The 13,418-nt window shown below is 42.9% G+C and overlaps 1 long non-coding RNA gene across 1 annotated transcript; it reads right to left on the bottom strand.

The window, feature by feature from the left end:
• Nucleotides 1-2,933: 2,933 nt before the first annotated feature.
• On the bottom strand, nucleotides 2,934-4,706 carry LOC127009445 (uncharacterized). Its single transcript, XR_007761986.1, has 3 exons — nucleotides 3,922-4,706; nucleotides 3,599-3,806; nucleotides 2,934-3,474 (listed from the first exon to the last, which is right to left on the bottom strand). It is a non-coding gene; the product is annotated as an uncharacterized LOC127009445 (long non-coding RNA).
• Between the last annotated feature and the right edge of the window lie 8,712 nt (nucleotides 4,707-13,418).

A 13,418-nucleotide genomic window follows, 5' to 3' on the forward strand; every position in this document is an offset into this window, starting at 1 on the left:
AGAGTTCACTAATGCTCCTCAATCCCTCTCACACCTAGACCTACTTAGACCTGATATTAGCAAAAATTATGTGAGGGATTGTTCCTACCTACAATCAGAATATTGAGGTTCCCGACATTTAACTCCTGCCACTTTCCCGCCTAATCATACAATCTATCTAGTTCATCCTGGAGAATACTAGCGTCCTGATCCGACTCAATTACTTTGCCGACCTTTGTATCATCGGCAAATTTACTAACATCACTACTAATTCCTGCATCTAAATCATTGATTTAATGATTAGCAGCATTGGACCCAATACCGACCCCTGTGGAACCCCACTCGTAACACCCCACTCGTCTGCACCACCCTTGCAGTCCCCAAGATAAGGAGGTGTGGTTGGCGGGATAGGGGTGCTCTCCTACCTCCCCTCCCCCCAAGCCATGTCAGAGTACTGGATGCCATACACCTGTCTTGAAGAGTTCATTCTTTTACGTTGCCATCCTCCACTGCGCCCTAGAAGGAGAGGCTAATCGTTGGGCACAAAATTATTAGAGACAAGGGGGTTGCCCTCCATGATGTCAATAATTTGATGACTGATATGAGCATGGGTTCCGTACTAGCAGATGTTACCTAACAAATAAGTGGTATTTACTATAACCTGTAACGATGCTTACGCAAATTGGAATGCCCGAGCACCCAATGACAAAATTTATATAGATTTTCAAAAAGCCCTTGACAGAGTTCACCATACTAAGCTTGTCTCAAAACTGCGCTCTCACGGAATAGGCGAGCATTTATGTATGTGGGTCAATGACTGGCTCACAGACCGGCAAAAGCGAATGGTTTTAAACGACAAAGTATCCGACTGAACTAAAGTAATGGGTACCATGCCTCAAGGATCGGCCTTGGGGCCACCACTCTTTATAATGAATATAGACGATCTGAAGATTGACTTGTTATCAAAAGTAGCCAAATTCGCAGATGACACGAAATTGGGAGGAAAAATAACATGTACTGCGGATTGTGATAAAATTTAGCCCGGGCTTGATAAATTCATAGACTAGAGCGACTAGTGGCAAATGTATTCTAACTCTGAAAAATGTACGATCAAGCCCATAGGAGAGAAAAATAAGAACTTTCAATACAAAATGAATGTTTGTAAGGGAAAAGATCTCGGCGCCATCATAAGTAGCAATCTTAAAATGAGTGATCAATGTACAGCAGTGATTAAAAAAAGCCGACATGAACTTAGACATATAGCTAGACGTAATGAAAAGGCCATACCTAGAATATGCCATTCAATTCTGGCCACCGAATTAAGTTAAGGATTAGAACTTACTGGAGAGAGCACACAGACGAGTACGCAATTAAACAAATCCCAGAGTTTCGCAACTTAATGTATATGGAAAGGCTAAGTCGGTTAGATTTTTTTGTATCAATAAGCAAAGGAATAGGGGGACTTGATCGAAATACTCAAAATACTAAATAGTCTTGACAGTATAAATCCAGAAAGTCTATTTGAAATAAATCACTTTACAGTAATACCCGGTGACGTAATGAAGATGTGACACATTAGCATGTCGAAGGTATCTGAATATTCAAGTTGTCGACCACTGAAGCAGACTGTTATAGTAGGATATCAATGTATTATAGTAGTAGGTAATGGTGACAGTGACGGGACCAAAATAATTCGCAAGCATAATCAAGAATTTGCAGCCAAAAAAAAATGACGTCGAAAAATTTTGTACGTCGAATTTCCCGGCCGGCCGTGCGGCCAGTCAGCCGGACGGCCAGCCAGCCGCGCGGGCAGCCAGCCGCCGAGGGGACCTCCCCACTACCCCACCGGGGAGTGGTCACAAACCTACCCAAAGTGACCATTCCCCCCACCCACCCACCCACCCCACCCCACACACCCACCACCTTCCCCGCCATCGTGTCTCCCCGGAGGCCTGAGCGTCACCCTCCTGCCGGGGATTGGTTAGGGGCGTCCTTTCGCGCCGTGCCGGGGCGTCGCCCTCCTGCCGGGGATCGGTTAGCGCGAGCGGTGACGTGTTCGGGGGATCGGTTAGGGGCGTCCTTTCGCGCCCTCCTGCCGGGGATCGGTTAGCGCGAGCGGTGCCTTGTTCAGGGGATCGGTTAGGGGCGTCCTTTCGCACTGTGCCGGGGCGTCACCCTCCTGCCGGGGGAACGGTCCTCTCGCAGCGTGCCGGGCGTCACCCTCCTGCCGGGGATTGGTCCTTTCGCGCCGTGCCGGGGCGTCCTTTCGCCCCAGTGCCGGGGGATCGGCTAGGGGCGTCCTTTCGCACCGTGCCGGGGCGTCACCCTCCTGCCGGGGGATCGGTCCTTTCGCACCGTGCCGGGGCGTCACCCTCCTGCCGGGGATCGGTTAGCGCGAGCGGTGACTTGTTGGGCGGAGGCCTGTGGCTACCTTTCCCCCTCCCTCTCCCTCTCCCGCTATTGATTTTTTTTCCAGTTTGCCAGCATGTGTGCGTGTCCCCCTCTATGCCCTACCCCTCGCGAGCGGTGACTTGATGGTCAGTCTGAGGGTACCCCTCCCTCTCCCTCTACCCGCTATTGATTTTTCAGTTTGCCAGCATATGCGTGTGTGTGTGTGTGCGTGTGTTACTGTTGATTTTCATATTGACTGGAGTTATATCGATTGTCTTTTCAGTGAGGGGTAGGAACGGGAAAAGTAGATTTTATACATTTTTATTGAAATATAGTGGAAAAAAATGGTATGACAAGTTATTATATTACCTTAATCTAGTCTATTTTATTTGTTCTTTCTTAATCCAGGCTAATTTGTTCTTTCTTAATCCAGACTAAATACATGCTAAGCCTAAAAACAAAAACACACAATCGCCATAAAAAAAGACATATTACAAACTCACACCGTACAGGCTCAAAGAAATACAATGGAAACCCACCCATCCTACCCTTTTTTCCCTCCCCCAAAATAAATCCTAATTGAAAGAGACATATTACAAACTTATGTCGTACATGCCCAAAGACAGCCCATAAAAGGATGACAACACGAGTACATATACAAATGAAGAAAAAAAATACACAACACAAGCACATATATATATAAAAAATAATACACACAGAGCGAGTACATATATAAAAAAAAGATTGTTAAGCACTAAATATAGGACTCTCACAGATTCGGCCACCATATGCATCTCTAACTTCCAAGACATTAGTGAATTTTATTCGCTTCCACTCATAAAATCCATAATGGATTTTAGTAACTTCCCCACCACCCACCCCGCCTATGACACTTCCAAGAAAGGTCAAGCGGGGTATGTCAAGTCAGAAGTGGGCGCGGCCGCAACACTTCCGCCATATGCTGCATTTTTTTTTCCAGTCGTGATTGACGCATTTCATGATCTTTTTGCTGCAGACGACTTCGCCGCCGCTCTCGCGATTCAGCGCCCGACGGAGAGTCAAGACACACCATCACCGAAGCGTGTCTGTTGTTGTTGCCGTGGACTTATGAAAAGATAGAGAAACATTATTAGACAAAAAAAAATCAATCTCTCTCTCTCTCTCTCTCTCTCTCTCTCTCTCTCTCTCTCTCTCTCTCTCTCTTTTGTAAGAATAAAAAAATACTTACTATGCGTTACGCTGTCCGGTGGGTCGTTCTTCAGATGAGACACTGGTAATGGAGGTATCACATCCTTCCCTCAGCACACGCCGCCCCATTTTACCGACACCTCCCAACGCGCCGCGGTTGTTGTTGCCCAATGACTCGCCCGTGATATGTTCACCGGTAGACTTGGGAGTTTCTGGAACATCCCCCACCTCACCACCACCAACATCCGCTGAAATGAGAAGAAATATATATATATTTTTTTTTTAAACACAATGAATAAGAAATACACACACACCAGCGCTTGTGCGCGCAGAAAAAAAAAATACAAGAGGCGGATATCTCACCTCCGTTTCTGGGATGTGATGTGTTATCCACGGCTTCAGCTTGGGATGTGTTATCCATGGCTTCAACTTCTAATGCGGCTTGACCCATTATCTGATCGTCAACATCGTCAGCATGAAGAATTGCAGCGGCAGCGTGGGGCTGTTGTTGTTGTTGTTGTTGTAAGTTCATGACGGCGAAGACTTCCTCCATGACGCTCCTCTCGCAACGTTAGGGGACTGACTAAGCTACCCGGGGTTATTTGGGGCATATGCGCACACTACCACAAGCCTTTTCTTCTTCCGAGGCTACCCCAGGTTATAGGGGACACGCCCACACATGTATGCAAACACGCGCGCACATGCCCAAAACCACAAGCCATTCTTCATCCGAACAATAGGAAAGCGTGAACAAACTCACACCCACCCGGTCACGTCGCACGAAAAAAAAAAAAAAAAACAGAATCCTGTTCTTAATAACTACATATAACTACACACACACGCCATAAATGAATAAGCTATATACTACTTCTCTACATTTTTTTTACACATAGGAAAGCGTGAACAAACTCACACCCACCCGGTCACATCGCACGAAAAAAAAAAAAATCCTGTTCTTAATAACTACATATAATTGCACACACACGCCATAAATGAATAAGCTACATGCTACTGCTCTACATTTTTTACACACACACACATTGTAGCATTTAATAAGTTAGCCACATATCTTAGAAATACAATGCTTGTAAGTCAGTCCTTGACTAGATTGACAAAATGTTTTTATACATGGGGGCATTTTAAACATTCTATAACAGTGGTTCTCAAACTGGGGGTAATTACCCCCATGGGGGTAATGAAGCCGTTTCTGAGGGGTAATGAGGTATTTCTAAAATTAAAAATACTTTAGAGTAAAATTCAGTAAATTGATAAATAATAATAAAGTAGAAGTGCAGTTTTTTTTAACAAAACTGCATACCCAATCCTGCGAATGCATATAATTTTTTTGCCACAACTTACCGCTGTGAGGCAGGTTTCTCAGCTTTAGTTTCAATTAAAACCAAAGCTAGGAACCAGCTGAAAGACACAGATGCTGATATGCGATGTGCACTGTCCTCTACAGACCCTTGCATTGATAGATTAGTAAAGAGAAAACAATCCCATGTTTCCCATTAATAACACAACAATAATGTTTTTATTTTCTCAGTTGAGAATGAAATAATGCATTAATATTTTTTTTCACAAAAGAAAAATATTTTATTTTTTTGTCAAACATGTATCTCTCAACTTTTCATTTATTAAGGAAGTTACATTTTTTACAACTTAGTTATAAAATATATTAAAATCTATTAAAAACTAGGATTCCATTATTTTTTCTGATTAATGTAGCAATAAAATTTATTATATTTATCTTAATCACCAAAAAAAAGGTTTCATTCGAATTAGCTATAAATTTAAAGTAAAAACGCTTTAATTTTATCTCTTATCAAAGGAAATAATGCCTAAATTTCTTATTCTGTATTAAATACTGATTTTCTAATAAAAAAATGCATTAAAATGAGTAAATAATTAAATATTATATTTTCCTTTCCTATAATTTCATGTAAAATAATTGTAAATGAACAGGAATGGGGGCTAGGGGTAATTGTCCTCTACCTCTGCGCTGTCAGGGGTAACAATGTCAGAAAGTTTGAGAACCACTGTTCTATAAGCATATGTTAACACCTTTCTGTCATTCTTCAAAAAATTTCCTAAATCATAATTATCTTTCAGAAACTGACTAGTCCTCTCTAAGCCTATTTTATTACATAAGTATACGAATTGAATGCAATACACGCCACACACCAGAGTTTTGTCCGACTGTAATCTTGCGGCAAGTTTAAAAACAGGATAATCTTTATGCTTATTTAAGAAACTTCGAAAGTACTTAGAATATAATGATGGGGTCAGGGCGTATGTGTCGAAGAAATATATACACTTATCACTAACATAGAACACCACCCAGTGACCCATTTTCGAAGCTTGCGATGCGCCTAACACATTAGCAATAAAGACAATGGGCCTGTCTGACTCACTCCTTAGATTTAATTTCGCTACATCGTCAGCGGGAAGACAGCCTAAGAAATATATATTATTGTGATAAAGTTTTCCTTGTAGAGCTTTCATAATTTGTTGATTATTCATTATGCTCTAGTGTCGCAAGACACGTGCCTCTCCGAGTTGATTGACAACACTCCCTTTGTATCCCCAAAACAGATAATTACTAAATTTTCATCCAAGCCTATTTTAAGCTGAAGACTTATGCGTAAGTTTCCACTGTGTTCAAGAGGCACTGTGCCTCGTATGTCTTCCGGTAACAAACTAAAAACAAACACTGTCCTTCCTTTCTTAAAGCTATCGTAATCAAGCAAAGTGTCATTTTCTACTCCTAAACTATCTAAAATATCATAATAGACTCGCGTACACTCGTGGGGAAAAGAAACCGTATTTTTATACATATTCATACCATTGACAGAGACTGTTAGTTCAGACAAATCAGCATTCTTGAAATACAAGCCATTTTATTATATACACCCGAAAAGGCCCTCATGTCAGCCATAACGATATATAAACGCTCTGGAATGACATTTCCCCACGGTTGGTCACAGACAATACTTGTCTGCTGTTTGCCGAGAACCAGAGATTTATATAACGTCTTGTTAAATATTGTACGCGTGAGGTTTCCTGTCGCGAATTCTTTATTTAATGCAAGCAATGCTGACGGATAGGGTTGAGTCTGGTGACCCAAAGTTTAGCAAAATCAATATGGGCACTTTTGCACTCCATCGCCGTCAGTGTTCAAATACCAAGCTTCGTTAGCTAACTCAAGCCTTATTCTCAATGGGATGTCGTCGCATAAATACTGATCACAAGAAGTAATGTCCGACATTAATGGGAAGGTGAGATGAAGACCGTGATCTTTGATATCTTTTAAATGTCTCTTGTATTTGCTCCCAAGGCTAGTGAAGTATGCGGCGTCATAGGTTTCGGCTACGCCTGCTCCACCCGACCTGTTATCTTTGAGGAGGTTTCCTATTTCTCCGAATGATTTGAGTTTTAACGTGGAGAAGGTGGTGAGCATTTTTAGGAATGACCAGTAATTAAAGTATGGGTTACTTTCAACCATTTGATCGCCTACATACACCTGAATTGATTTGAACATGGTATTAGCAGTGCCATTGCAGAATTCGACATTGACAGCCTCCTCGACTTTTGTTTGTCCATCAGCTTGAGTGACACTTAATTTCAACTCAAGAATTAATTTAGCAAGATCGATAAATGCCCCCCTTCACCCCCGGCACGCGGAACTCTAGGTACTTATCTTTTAACCGGGCGTGGCTGGACAAATTTACAGGTAAAATGTCGACAAGAGTTTTAGACGCAATAGAGCTCTCAACCTGGCGTTGTCTGTTGATTCTAGGGAATTCGTCAACCACACTGAGCGCATAATCAGAAATCGGAACGGAGGGAGCGGCGGAGGCCATGCTGTTGTCGCTTTCGTCGCCCGCTATATACTAATGGAGACACTGGTCGCGGGAGCGGGCGACGTGTTAACTTGATAAGAGACCACTCGCTAAAAAAAATGGCAAGCCCACGCGCGCGCGGTCAGAATGTTCCTCCTTCCCTTTTTTTTTTTCATGAGTGTCCACCGCACCTCCACATTACTAAATTATATCAAACACATCGCTGTTCTTTCTCGTTCAACCTCTTTTCCTTTTATTAATTTTTTTTGTCTTCTTGTTTCGCGAATTAAATATTCTTGTTTTTCCTCCTTTAATAATTCTATCACCTAAGTCACTTAAGGCTTCAATACCTCTTTTCTTTAAAGCGCCTCTCACACTTCTTTGTCCACTGCTCACATCCTGGATAACATCTTGAGTAAACTTAAGCGCTGAGGGCTTAACGGTTCTGAATAGAAAGGGCATTACACTCTTGGCTAGGTTTGCGAGCGTACTAAAATACCGCCACCTCTTTGATGTAGTCTTGCAGGATGGGCGAAATGCACAGTTCGAATATTGTCAAACCACCCCCACCTGATGTGGAAAGCTACTCAAAAGACTTGAAAATTCGCCCTCCGTAGGCGGAAGAAACACTGTTCGCGACGATGACTGCATGACCACTAGTTAAAAAATATATAAAGCGTCATTTTATAGCTACACAGTGGTTTGTGTCTGTCGCCCATCCTCGGCAGTTGAGGCTTTCGCGGGAGATTCTTCGTCCCCTCTTCCTGCCCCAAGAGAATTACCTTAACCTTATTCAAATCTAGTTGGTGGGCAAAAGATCTTAACTCCTTCAAGTAGGCCACGTTCCATTCATGATCCATCTTTCCCTTCGTCCTACGCCGGTAGGAAAAATGACTTTTCGAATGTTTTTTTTCTGCTTTACATAATCACCAAGCTCATTGAGGCAACATTTAAAATTATCGCGTCTGCTTTGCTTGGTGTCCGACATTAAACCGTTCACATAATGCATATCTCTGCTGGTTTCAATAAAATATCTTGACACGTCATTATATTCTACAGATTCACCCTGACAAAATTGAGTCACCATACCCACCACAATGGGATAATTTGATTCCGTGGGTGGTTCCTTCACTACCAGCGACCCCACATTCGGTCTGTCACTCCAAACGACTCTGTTCAAATTATAAAGTTGTTTCCGATTTTCAAAGAGATTAGCATAGCCATACACTTCAGCCAAGTCCTTGGCTATACCGCTAAGTTTAAAACTGCTGGCGTTGATGGTGGCTACTAAACACACACTGTCGTCAATGAACTGGCGATCGGTCATTCGCCCTTCACAGGAATGATGGGATAATCTGACATGTTTATAGAAAAATATATATTAATTCTCGCTCTTACTCACGCTTAGTGTCTCCTGTCCCGCGAGGTCACACAAGTGCCTATATCCCACCCCAAAACAAAATCCTTTTTATACGCGATAATTCTCCCACGTCATACCCGGCATCCGCGCGGGGGCGGAGAAAGAAGGCGTGGGGCGTGGCTTTGCCCGAATTGGGGCACTTCTCCTTCCTCCCCACCTCCTCCTCCAAACAGTTGCTTCCTTGCCTTATTGCGTATAAATGAGGGATCTAAGTTTGTGTTGTGGAAAAGCATTTTAATAAATGGTATATCATCAGCTTTGAAGCCTAATTTGCTGTTGACGTCACTTAAGGTTTGCAATATATCAATGACGTTAAAATTATTAATGGGGCTCAAAGATTTCCGTTTGTATCCCATGTAATTCCTGGAGTATGTTTCATGAGAGCTAAGAAAGCTTTGGCATAATCCCTTTGAGCTGCTTTCATTCTAACATCAATCCTGTTATCTATGGCGGGTTTCGAATCGATAGTATTGGTGGGGAACGTCGTGCGAGGACCTATGGCCGCTATAGATGGCGGGTGGTTGTTTGGGGTTAATAAATCTTGCGCGCGTCTCTTTATATTTTTAATGCAGTTGACGCCTTGACCGTCGAACCCGACAACGGTTTCCGCACTCTCTTTTCTTTTTCCTCGTCCGTCTTTCTGTTTCGTTTTATGTTACGGCTCCCGTAGAAGACTTGAGTAAAATTGTTCTGCTGTTGATTTCGGGATGAGACAATATTCCTTCATTTTGTTAAAAGACCAGTTATGACACTAGCTGCCAGAGGTAACAGCACAGAGTATAGCACCGCCCGCTGTGTTCGCAGTATTTTTTTTTTTTAGTGTACTTACCCCTTGTTGGCGAGTTTCCTTATGTGTTTTTATATTTGTTCAGGATTTCACAATCTTTGTATTTCGCGTAAGATTAGTTTTTAGGAAATTTAGAAACACTTCTGACAAGCAATCTATATGTTTCTTGTTCAACACTGCAATTACTTTTTTCCGCTTGTCGGGGGAGAGTTTAGCCAACAACAAAACAAGATCCTTGTGAACAAAGGCGAGGGGAGGTGCTTTTTTTTTTCTTCTTGTTGGTGAATTCGAGGTCATTAGGAAATATCTTGAGCGTCTATCCAACAGTCTTGACTCGGATCATAACCCAACCAAGATACAAAAAATTGTTTGCGACCGTTCACCACTCTCGATTTTTTATGCTGACGGGGAAAACGTCCGGTAGCTGAACTTTGATAAGCTCCTCTTTGTAAAACAAGCCTTGGATGGGTTGATTGGATAAATCTTGCAAGGTATAACCCAATGGGGACTGTCGATAATCCACGCTTGCAATTTTAAATATTTCTTCTGTGTTTTGGATATGAAAGCCTCGGTTAAATTTAGAAGCTTTATCCGCGCCCACGAGTCGAACGTAGTCCCCGATGTTCAGCACACGACTGGCTTTACCTTGACGCTTTTCTCTGTTTTTATAATTATGCATTTTCTTAAACTGACGAATGATTCCTCGCGGGTCCTTCATGGCATGTACTTCGGCTGGGGTTTTTCCTAGACGTGCGTGAGGCGTGCGGTTATAGCTCTCGAGTACCTTCTGCAAGATGGAAATATACTCGAGTTTATTGTGAGCTGTCATATACCTATATATTCGACCTTTCAGAGTTCTGATAAATCGCTCAGCAAGGCTGCTTTTTATCTCTTGGGAGTAAACGCTGTACATTTTTATGTCTTTACTTTGCAAATAGGTTTGAAGTGGACGATTATATAACTCTTTGCCTCGGTCAACACAGAGCCTAGAGACCCCACTGAAAGCTGCGTCTTCCTCTAGCAATGTCTTCATTGCCATTACCATCGATTTTGCATCTTTACGTTTAAGAGGCAGGGCTTTGGCGTACCTGGAAAATGCATCAACGCAGACTAAGATGTAATTATGACCTCCATTAAAGCGGGACAATTCTTTCATGTCCGCGAGATCTGCTGCTATGATAACTCGCGGTTTGGGACTGAGAATAGCGCGTCGCTTAAACTTATGGGGTTGTATCTTATGTAATGTGTGTGTTCTGCAACCTTCCATAAACTGTTCAACATCGCGCATAGAAACGTCGGGTTCAATGGCTCTCGCTGCTAAAAATAAAGGCCTCACTCCACTTAAGCCTCCAGGTACTTGAGGGTCTTCATAAAGTGACTTTAAAAGACGTGTCTTGGATGGGGCTAGCATATCGCTCACTCTCTCCACGAGTACACAACCTCACAGGAGCCGTCGTTCGCTATATTTGATCTCAGTGATAGGACCTCGGGGGTAGTTATGCAGACGTCAGCCAGCAGATAGCCGTATGGTTTTCCCGCAACAGCTCGCTTGTAGATACTGAGAAATGCCTGGGCTCTGTCACGACCATACAATTGACGACCTAGAAGTTCAATTTGACCAAGATCTCTTTGTTTAAGCAAAACGAAATGAGTGCAATTGAGGGATATGCTTCGCGCATACTTTCCCTGCATAAATAAGTTATGAGAAATGAGTATGGAGCTAAGGCCAAGATGTCTGCCTTTAATAAAAACGTTGGCGACGCTTTCATCATTGGCAGCGCGTAAAAGTTATCGTCATATACTACTAACATAGATTTATTTTTCTGACAGAGATCAATTTCCTGTTCTGGGTCTATAATGTCCTTACTAAGTATTACTTTATTTTGCAGCTCTGGCAAGTCTTGAATGGGATGATGTGTTGCACCGCAAATAAGAACTCGATAGAATTTGTCACAATATTTCGCACAAGTCGCGTCACTAGCTGTGTCTTCCCAGATCCTGACGCACCGGCCACAAATATCCTCCCTCCTCGCTCGCGGGAAATAAATCGATAAGGTCTTCCCATAACACTCTTCCATGGCAAAGTCTCGCCATGAGTGAGCGTTTTTTGCTGGCCACTGATTTTAAAAGAGAGGGTGGGTGGGTGTAATGCAAGACGATCGTGGCCGAGCGGTTTTCTTCAAAGTATATTTTCGTCCATACTGATCCGTCACCACTACCGCCACTGAATCTATAGCGTTCTTCGCCAACTTTTTATACAGAGGTCTTTGCACTGAGTAATAATTGTTACTCCCACCGTAAGGAGAGTGGCTAAAATGTTCACAGTTTGGCTAGCAAATCGCGTGGGCTGGATTATGTCGCAATAGAGGTGGAGATAGTCCACGTCAGCGTGGGGGTCTGGCGGAAATCGGCATTTACCTGGCGAAGCGAGTAATGTGACTCCTCATCCGTGACGAATATATCATAGTAATGATTAGGAATAAATCCAAGAATAGCCGCCAATCTGGGCTTAAATAATAAACTTATTTTGCAATAATTTAGATTACCGCAGCCATCTATAGAGCGTTTGTGGTAGCATACAAAATTTTTGGTCCAACTCAGTATTCCGCCTTCTCCATCAAAATAATCCTTGTAATTTGTAAACCCAAACACTCCATTTAATATAGCTTGCCAGTATGTATTAAGGTCAGCCACAATTGCGCTTATTTGCTTGCTCGTTATATTTTTCGAGGGAGACAGCGAGTACCGCAACTGTTTTCCTGAGGTGTCATTGAGCGTTTCTGTGTAAACTTCCACTATGGCTTCTTTGTCTTCTCGATGGAGGTGTATACTTCTCTAGGAATAAAAATACCGTGTAAGGCAACCTGATAATCTCGGTCGGGGTGTAAATTTAACGGTATGATTTCATTTTTAAATGAACCTGGCACGTTGTCGGGATAAAGATCGCGGCATCCTAGGCTACTAAGGTATATTATATGTTCGTCCGCGCTCGTCATGTTTGCGATAAAGACTGAGCTTGTTATGGTTTAGGCTTTAGCTTTTAAGTAACAGATCAATGATTGCTTTTAGCGCGAGCTCTGTCGCCGTTACAGCCACTCGCGTGGGCTCCTTTGTCTGAAACCCAGCCCGGTGGGGGAGGGAATCTCCATGCCATTCTCGGGGGTGGGGAGGGTGAGGATAAAGGCGACCGTGGAGATGATGTTGACGCTGCTGGTAGCTGGCGCGATGGGAAGACATTGGTTTCTCTCCTCTTTCTTTTGTTTGATCGATTAACGTTCTCTACGTTGTATTTCCTATATCTTTTCTCCATAGATTACACGCCACTGGTCTAGTTCCATGACTATACACACCCTCATCACCACTTTCACTTAAAGTATCCCCGACAACATTATGAGTAGTACTACTAGTAGTAGTAGTAGTACTAGCAGTAGTGGCAGCAGTGGCTCAACTAGTAGAAGCAGTTTGAGATGTCCTCCGCATTTGACGCAGATTCTCAGGTAAATCAGGGTGGCCATAATCTCTCGTAAAATGTCGAGAAGTATTACCGTGTATGCTGTCATCAGAGAGCAGATGCACTCTTTTTGTTGTCTAATGCGCCTAAAGTCGCCTTCTCAATGGAGGTAGTGCATACCTGACCTTTCAGGGTGCGGATGCAATAGAGGCGTGCCTTGTCCACCCCCGCCCCTTGCAGTACCTGTCTGTATTTTTCATGATTATAGTTTCTCAAACTATAGTGAGGTACCCCTTTAACTTTTTTTATTTCTGCATCCTCGCCGCTTGAGGGATCATGCAATTTGATAGAGTACATCTT

The sequence above is a fragment of the Eriocheir sinensis genome, chromosome 40 (assembly GCF_024679095.1).
Source record: "Eriocheir sinensis breed Jianghai 21 chromosome 40, ASM2467909v1, whole genome shotgun sequence".
In the NCBI taxonomy this organism is placed as follows: domain Eukaryota; kingdom Metazoa; phylum Arthropoda; class Malacostraca; order Decapoda; family Varunidae; genus Eriocheir; species Eriocheir sinensis.